This window comes from Neolamprologus brichardi, chromosome 9 (genome assembly GCF_056152115.1).
Source record: "Neolamprologus brichardi isolate AB-2024 chromosome 9, ASM5615211v1, whole genome shotgun sequence".
Lineage (NCBI taxonomy): Eukaryota > Metazoa > Chordata > Actinopteri > Cichliformes > Cichlidae > Neolamprologus > Neolamprologus brichardi.
In genome coordinates, this window is record NC_142112.1 from 30,772,090 (window position 1) to 30,780,487 (window position 8,398).

Below are 8,398 nucleotides of genomic sequence, written 5' to 3' on the forward strand. Positions count from 1 at the left end.
TGGAAATATTAGCATTTAACAAAAGTTCCCTTGTATGGGAGTTTTTTCTTCTTCTTTTTTTTTTACTCTAATTTGCTCATTTTCAGCTCAAAATTTCTAATTCTATTCCTGCTAGTGTAGCTTCACATGATCTACTTTTTCAAAATAATTTTATCTTATTCTGGGTTTTATTGCAGCCTCTCTGTACAACCCTTATCTACAACACGCCATTTTGGGTATGATCCCCTTCCATTTAAGTCAACGTTCTTTTGACTGGCTGCCCGTGTGGAGCTGTAAGCCCACAATGCCGTGGTCATTACTCAAGAGAAATTATGTATTAAAAGTAATGCAGTATGTTACTTCAATACTTGAACAACCCTATATCATGACAAAGCATGTAATAGACACACTGGTCCACTATGTCCATTTCACGCTTTGCCCCTTCAAAGCATGAAATGGACAATCATGCAGAAGTTGCAGTACCAAAAGAGGAAGATAATATATTTAAAGCAGTACAATCCAGCGTTGTTCTATGTCACAAACAATTAAGCTAGGCGGCTAAAATGTGGTTACATGTAAATGTGTTTATGATGAACTGAATGCAATGTCTCTTTAAACGCTTTCCTGTGATTATTTTAATGTTGGCTTGAAATAAAACATCTCCCTCTGCTGGTACTGCAGGTTAGTGAATTACGGAATTTGGTACAGTAACACGCTGCATTAGTGTGTTATTGAAAGACGTAATATGATTACAGTATCACATTACTTTGTAATACATTACACCCAACAGTGGTTACTGGGGTAACCATATAAAGGATGATAATAATAATAATAATAATAATAATAATAATAATAATAATACACTTTATTTATAAAGCACACCTAAAAACCAAGGGTATGCCAAGGTGCTTAACAAGTAACATAGAGAATAGGAGGAGGATAATAGAAATAGGACCAAAGCGAGTACTAAGTATGCAAGCAGGTAGCTGTCACTGATACATAGGAAAGCAACAGGTACAGAGCAAACAAGAATTTAAATGAGCATAAAAGTGCATAATATAAAATCATAAAAGAAATATTAACTAGAGGGAAAGGCAATCTCCAAGATTACTGACATCATACAGATCAAGGAGTTTAAATGAAAGTCTGAAACACTATTTAGAGCAGCTGAAGACGGAGCTTGTGGCACATCAGGATCACTTGTACACTGACCTCATTATTTTAGAGTTTGGCCTTGTTTAACTTAAGCATCAACCATTGAAACAGTATGACATATATAGTCATGTGAAAAAAGGGGTTTTAATATGCAGTCATCAATCAATTGTTTTTTGTATGACTTTATCAGTCTCTGACATAGTTATGGAGGAATTGTGACCCACTTTTCTTTACAATGTTGCTTCAGTTCATTGAAGCTTGCAGGTATTTGTTTAAGCACCGCTCTCTTATGGTCCCAACGCAGCTTTACAATCAGTTTAAAGTCTGGATGATTCTGTTGTTGTAGATTTACTGTTGTGTTTGGGACCATTGTCCTCAAGCCTGAAGTGGAAGTAGTAGAATGCTTTGGTATAGACAGTTCTTGGTTGACTGAGTGACTGCAAAACAAACCCAAACCATCACCACTCCACCACTGTGCTTGACAGTTGGTAAGATGTGTTTGTGCTGATATGCTGTGTTTGGCTTTCTCAAAACATGGAAGTGTGAATTGTGGCTTATCATCTCTTTTTTGGTCGTGTCTGTCTCAAAAGCCATACAGTAGTTCCAGAAATCTTGTGATTTGTTCAGATGCTGTTATGTTCTTTGTAGAGAGAAGAGACTTTCTTTTGGCAACATTTCTGAACAAGTCATACTTGTTAAGTCTTTTTTTTTTCCAGTTGCCAAATGTGGCAGTGTGAATTATGACTAAAAAGCTTTGCTTTGGTGTTATCTGCTCAAAGAACATTGTTCCACATGATGATCAGTCATTGAAGTATATTTGATTACCAGCCCCTGGCTGCACGTCACCCTCTTAATTCCTATGCTTCCTATTGAATCATACGGTTTTTCATAAGACTGCAAACCTTTTCTTTTCACATGAATGTATATTAGTAGTATGTGTAGTATGCATATATTGTGTATTAAAAGACAAAGCATAATAGGTCTACAGTAAATGGGTCAAAAATTTTACATTTGGGCAAAATGAATTTTAATAGGGCTTTGAAACTGATGACAAATGAATAGATAAAAGTTCATAAAACTGACTTTCTTTTTGTAAAGCTGTCATCAAGTGGAGGCTCAGAGTGTAAAAGTGTATAACGTGAAAGGTCAAATCCAATACCAATCATTTCGCTCTCTTTTTATTACAATTATGCAATTGAGACACCGGCAATGACATTAAGTAGTCATCAAGAAGCATCTATTGTCAGAAAATGTCAGAAAGCATTAGTCAGCCAGCTATCAAATGCGCACAGACAAAATCCTCAACCTTCCTGTAATCTTGCTCTATTGTACCGTCTTTACCATTCTATATAAAGCCCCTTGAGGTGGCTGTTGTTGCTGAATAAATTACATAAAATAGAACTGAATAAATCCTCGAAACAAACTTTACTTACTTCATGTGCTCGACTCCTCGGGGATGAAGAATTTAGTCAGCACCTAAACTAATGCTCATCTGGTGTTTTCTGACAAGTTTGGATCAAAGCATTATTTTATCCTGTTAACCCCCTTTCCTGAAGGGAAACAGCCTCTTTGTGTTTTACTCCATAAGTCACAGATGTAGCTGAACTTCTGGGTGTAGGAGTATCTGCTATTGTTAAAGCGTGATCCTCTCTGATAATTGCCTGAATGAAAGTATTGTTAAGGCTCTGTGCAGGTGCCACAGCCATCAGTAAGACAACGAAAGCCGGCTTCCCACCTGTGAACACTGCCAATTGGCCTTCGCAAGAGCGCAAGCTGGAGGGATCATTAGCTGTGATGGCTGCGTCATCTTTTGTAAAGCGTCCCACTTACGCACAGAGCTGGATGGTGTTCCTTCTAAAAATAATCAATGCTGAAAGCGTGCTGATGTGCTGCTTGCTCGGTTGAAATACCAGAAAAATGTGAACTGCTTTTTCTTAGAAAACGGTGTGTCTTTGATGCCGCCCTAATACGGAAATAAAAAATAATAAACTGTATAGTGTTTAAAAGCTGCTGAAATAAAACAAAACTCACAGCATTTGATTTAACTTTAAGACTGAGCCCTCAGGGTAGAAACACACTGGGCTCTATTAGGTCGCCAACACCTCCTACGCTCACTTGTGCTGTCAGTCCAAATGCAGTTTACTGCTGCTGTTGCTGCTTAGTTTCACAAGTAAAGTAGGCCAGTGTAGGAGCTGTGGAGTTTTGTGTTAGGTATAAAATAATGGGCTGCAGGTAGCACCTATGTAGAGTAAATCAGCAGTTCAAGGTGTCTGTAAATGTTTTATAATATAAAATTATTGAGACATCAGTTAAAAGACTTCAGGTTTTTCATTCACACCAAAATGCTGGACAGAGCCGCCCTGTGATGCTGTTAAATTCACTGTTAAAACAGCGGAGCTGAGGATTAAACTTCAGTATTCATTAGTCCTGTAGTTAACTAGGTTTCTAACATTGTTTATTTGATTTTCCACCACACTCTTTCACTAAGACTCAAACAGTTCAGACACCGTATACCCTGCCCTAATTTTATCTTCCAGCCTCTGGGCAAAGCTTTGTTGTCGAGCTATCAGCCATAAAACATCTTCCGTTCCTTCAGTGCCTGTTGCAGTAGACTGGCTGGTATTGTCTTCACCTTGTGAGGGTATGTGTGAGTGTGCGAAATGGGCCTGGAGACACAAACTGTAGGGGCTTCCATCACAAAGTTGGTTTTTCAATAGGCAGATTAGTTAAAATGATAGGGCTGCAACTTTGCAAGACAGAATTACAAAACTTTACAGCCAAAGATGAAAGTCAAACATGTGGATTAAATGAAGTTTGCATCTATCATATTTACTGAACTTGCATACGTTTATTGACTCTCACACAAAAAGCTTGACAGCTGGAGCTATCAGCATAGTTTGACTCTGCAACAATACCTGTAAAATCAAAAAGTACTAACCTAGAAGCAAAGATAAGGAGTAAATTCAATTCAAGAATATAAGTTAATTAAGTCAATTTGGTATTTCTGCTTCATGACCAACTCTGTGAGACTAATGCTAAGTAAATTATCTATAGGTGGAAGGCTCTCAGCAAGGGAGATTTTCCAGAACATTCAGGTATATCTGAAACAAAGCATGGGTGTGTCTCACTGCTGACTGTAGCCTGCTACTGGAGACAAACACGGGAATATGATATTATCATTATATATCCTCCAACATAGAGAATAATGTAGGTAATTTAACCGCGAGGCAGGAGATGACTTTTGACTTAGTATTATGAACATTTAAGCATAAATATGTTGTTTTTGGACGTTGGCTGAATTCTCTGATGCCTCACATGATCAATGATATTCATCACTTGCGTAAAGGTGGAGTTGCTATGTTGTGGGTGGAAGGTGAAACGTGTGATGTCACATCAAATTCAGATCAGATGGTGCTGACACTACAATTGAATGTTGCACTAAGATTGCAAAATTACAGGAAAGGGCTGAGAACATTCAGCAGAACAACATACAAAGTTTCTCCGGACTGTGGGAGAGAAACATGATGCAAAGTTTATGGTGGACTGGTGCGCAAGCTTGTATTCAAGACCAGTCAAATTCCATGACACAGACACAAAACACATATTTGCATCTTTCCATATGACTTACACTTCCAAATACTTTCATTAACACGGAATAAAGACAAAAAAATCAGCTTAGACACTGATATTACTAGAGAATAATTAAACGTTCTTGTTTTCTTCAGTGTTAAAGTCATCTTGTGACTTCTCTGTGCATCCATGCCTCTATTGCAGTCAGGAGCTTCTAATAGTTTGTTCAGTATATTTAAAATGAAATTATTAAGGCAAAAATCCCAAATAGTTTTTATGATGAATTATCTTCTGCTGGCTTGCATCCTTCTTTTTAATCATCAGATTCATTCTCAAACAGTTTTATTTTATGGTTGTTTGCATCCAACAATAAAAGGTACATTTTTACCATGATATAACATTGATTACCTTGGCTGAATACAAATTACAGCAACTACCTAGAAAAGCAGCGGAGTTGGAGTTTGAATATTTGCTAAAACATTGCCCAGAAGCATGCTCATTATTGAGCAGCTCAGGTGATCTTCCAGGTATGAGCATGTGTTGTCTTTGAAGAGGTAAAGAAATTGAATTGATTAAGTGTAGCAGAAGATGAAAACAGAAGAGCTTGCTGGTGGAATTCAGATTTACTCAAGCCTGAAGTCTGTGCTCACACTCACGTTTGCAAGTAACCTAAAAATGCCGCGTCACTGAAGACGAGCAGCAGCACGCTGCAGTTATGCTCTGCTTCACTGATCCGATACTGTTTCGTTACCGCTCAGTAAAAATGAACAAAAGCTGACACTTGATCCACTGTGGAAAATAAAGTTGTGGATATCTTCATTGCCCTCCTGTGGTCAACGGGTAGCTGTGTTACAGCACATTCCTCCTCACACTGCAGACCAGGAAAGAACACACTGAGATTTGAAGAACGGTGTCGCCCCGAGGCTGGTCTTGTCTTGTTTGGATTCATTTTACGGCTGAAGCCAGATGCCAGTGCTCAATTTCAAAGCCCCGCCATCATTGTGTGTGTGTGTGTGTGTGAGAGAGAGAGAGAGATGTTTGACCGGTTTGACAACCTGCCCAGCATACAATTTTTGACTGTTGTTGCAATTTTTTGCTCACCTCACACACTTAGCATTGGCAAATAGAAACATGTATTCGTGCACAGAAACACACAAACACACACATACCAGATAAAGGATAATACTCTTTGCAGGAACTGTCTGACCCCATATCCTGTATTCCCAGCTGTTACCCAAGAGTCACGCAGAGACAAAGAAATAGACAGAAAGATAGATAGAACTTCCCTCCTCTGTGGGGGTGTGTCAAAATTGTGTCTATTACGTCCCAGAGGCAGACCTTGCATTTCAGAATTTCTGATTTCCTGAATGCACCTTAGCACACGCACATACTGAAACACAAACACACCTGCAAACTATGCCATCTGATGCCAGAGATGATGCTCCTGTGTAAGAAACAGGTTGCTACTGGAACAAAAAAGAGAAACTGAGGACAGAAAGGAAAGAGAAACAACAAGTTGTGAAATAGACGGTAACTGTGGCAATTTTTGGACTTATGAAAGATGGATGAATGAGAATATGGGAATAAGGAAGACACAGAGCAGAATGAAGAGGACAAGTCTCCACAGGACGCTAGGATACATATATAATTGCGCACAAGCATAAAAAGACTCTACAGATGCTTTTGAGAAGCATCAGGTAAGCCATTTAAAGTTCAAAAAACTTATTTAATTAATCGAAAATATAATGTAAAATACCCTGTGTAACGCTTGTAAAGGATGCACACAATATGAAAAACAGCACTGTAAATTCTTAAATGAAAGATGAGAAGAATGTGTCATGTTTTGATTTCAAGGAAAGCCAGAATGTGGGAAAAAGCAAGGGTTAAGCAAGGAATAGTGCTGTTGCCATTCTTCAGAACAAAAAAAAAGTGATGATGATTTTATTTGTGCTCCATCTACATGTATAATTTATTCAGACACTCCAGTTGACATTCTGCATATTTCATGCAGCAAACCCTGTAGATTAACTTTTATTTAATCAGATTCTTGTTATAATGAAACACAGTAAAGCGTAATGACTTACTTTTGTGAATTGATTACAGACGTTTTACTGGAAAAATGTAGCTGCTTGTCTTTAGCCACTGAGGCCGAGTCTGGAATTTTAAAGGAATAACTCACTCATAGTTGCTCTTGTCTAATATATATCTATACATATTTATACATATTTTGATCTAACATGCCCATAACGTCAATGGGTTTTCAAAATGCACATCAAGCACAAAAGTTTGGGTTAGTTTTAAGGAAGATAATAACTGTTAATATAAAGGAACATTTGTTATGATGGTTGCAATAATAAAAAGAGTGGCTACACTAGAAGAAAGTGCAGAATCACAAACAATATTTACTATTGTCTAAAGAAGGAAAAGAAAAGTGTCTCGTCAGCCTATTTTCACCAACAAAGAAAATATATTTTCAAATTAGAAATGAGGTTTTTGCAAAAATCAATGTCTCCCTTTGCTTTAGCAATCATTAGGCAGTAATTTGTAGTAATAGTTAGGCGACTGGATGAAACAGCCTAAAAGAAATGATGACAGTGTATATTTTCAGATAAATAATGGGTAACAACGACATCGGTACCTGACTTTGGATAAATGATGGGGCAGGTTTTCCAATGTTATTTGTTATTCCACTCAAATAAATCTACGGTCAAGTAGATCAAGTAATTGTCAAGTAATTAACATTTTCAATTAAAATAACACTGTTTCATGCTTGGAAACAGTGTTACTTTAATCGAAAGGGAGGTTGTGTATAGGAAATGAATTACTGCTGTACCATGTGTGAAACAAAAAAATACATAAATAAAAAATTTATATATAATACATATATAATTAATAATGGCCGGTAATGAATGTAAACCCTTCTCTTGTATCTCTGAAAGGCTGGGATGCAGTTGTATTACTTAAATTTTCAATTACTACATAAAGCTTTTCATGTACAGGTAAAGATTTGTACTTTTTGAGCATACTGAGCAATTATCATAGAGCATTAAGTGCTGATGAGGCAGATGGCACATTTAAAAACTAAAGGCATTGGAAAGATTTGAGAATAAAACCTGTGTATGACTTGAAAAAGCAGAATTATGTAAGATGATAGTTTGTTTTGCAAATTCGCTCAGTCATTCTCTATCAGTTATTCTTCACTTAAATGTTCTCTTGTCTAGTCTACACTGCATGTACCTCAGAATGATTTGATTTTATATTATGTTTGGGGGAAAATACTTCTATTTTGATTTTTATTAAAGATTCAAAAATGATTCTTTTTTATTATGAATACAAAGAATATGCCTATATTTTATGTGAGGAGACACACATCACTAATATTAGATAATTTTGCAGATTGATTGATCAGATTGAATTAATTTAGATTTTTCATCTGAATCATCATTATGGTCAAGATTGAAATCTCAATGCTAAATAAATGTTGAATCAATGCAAAAATACTAACCCACTTAATAAAGGTGGATTTATAGTTCACTGGGAAATTATATTGAAAGGCCATTGATTTATAGTTGAGTGTGAAATTAAAGCTATTATTACTTGGACAATTCCATCGCACCCCTCTTTTACAGTGGTCCACCCCATTTGTTCAGTAGTCACTGATTTATAGTTGACCGGGATATGATATTTAAAAATC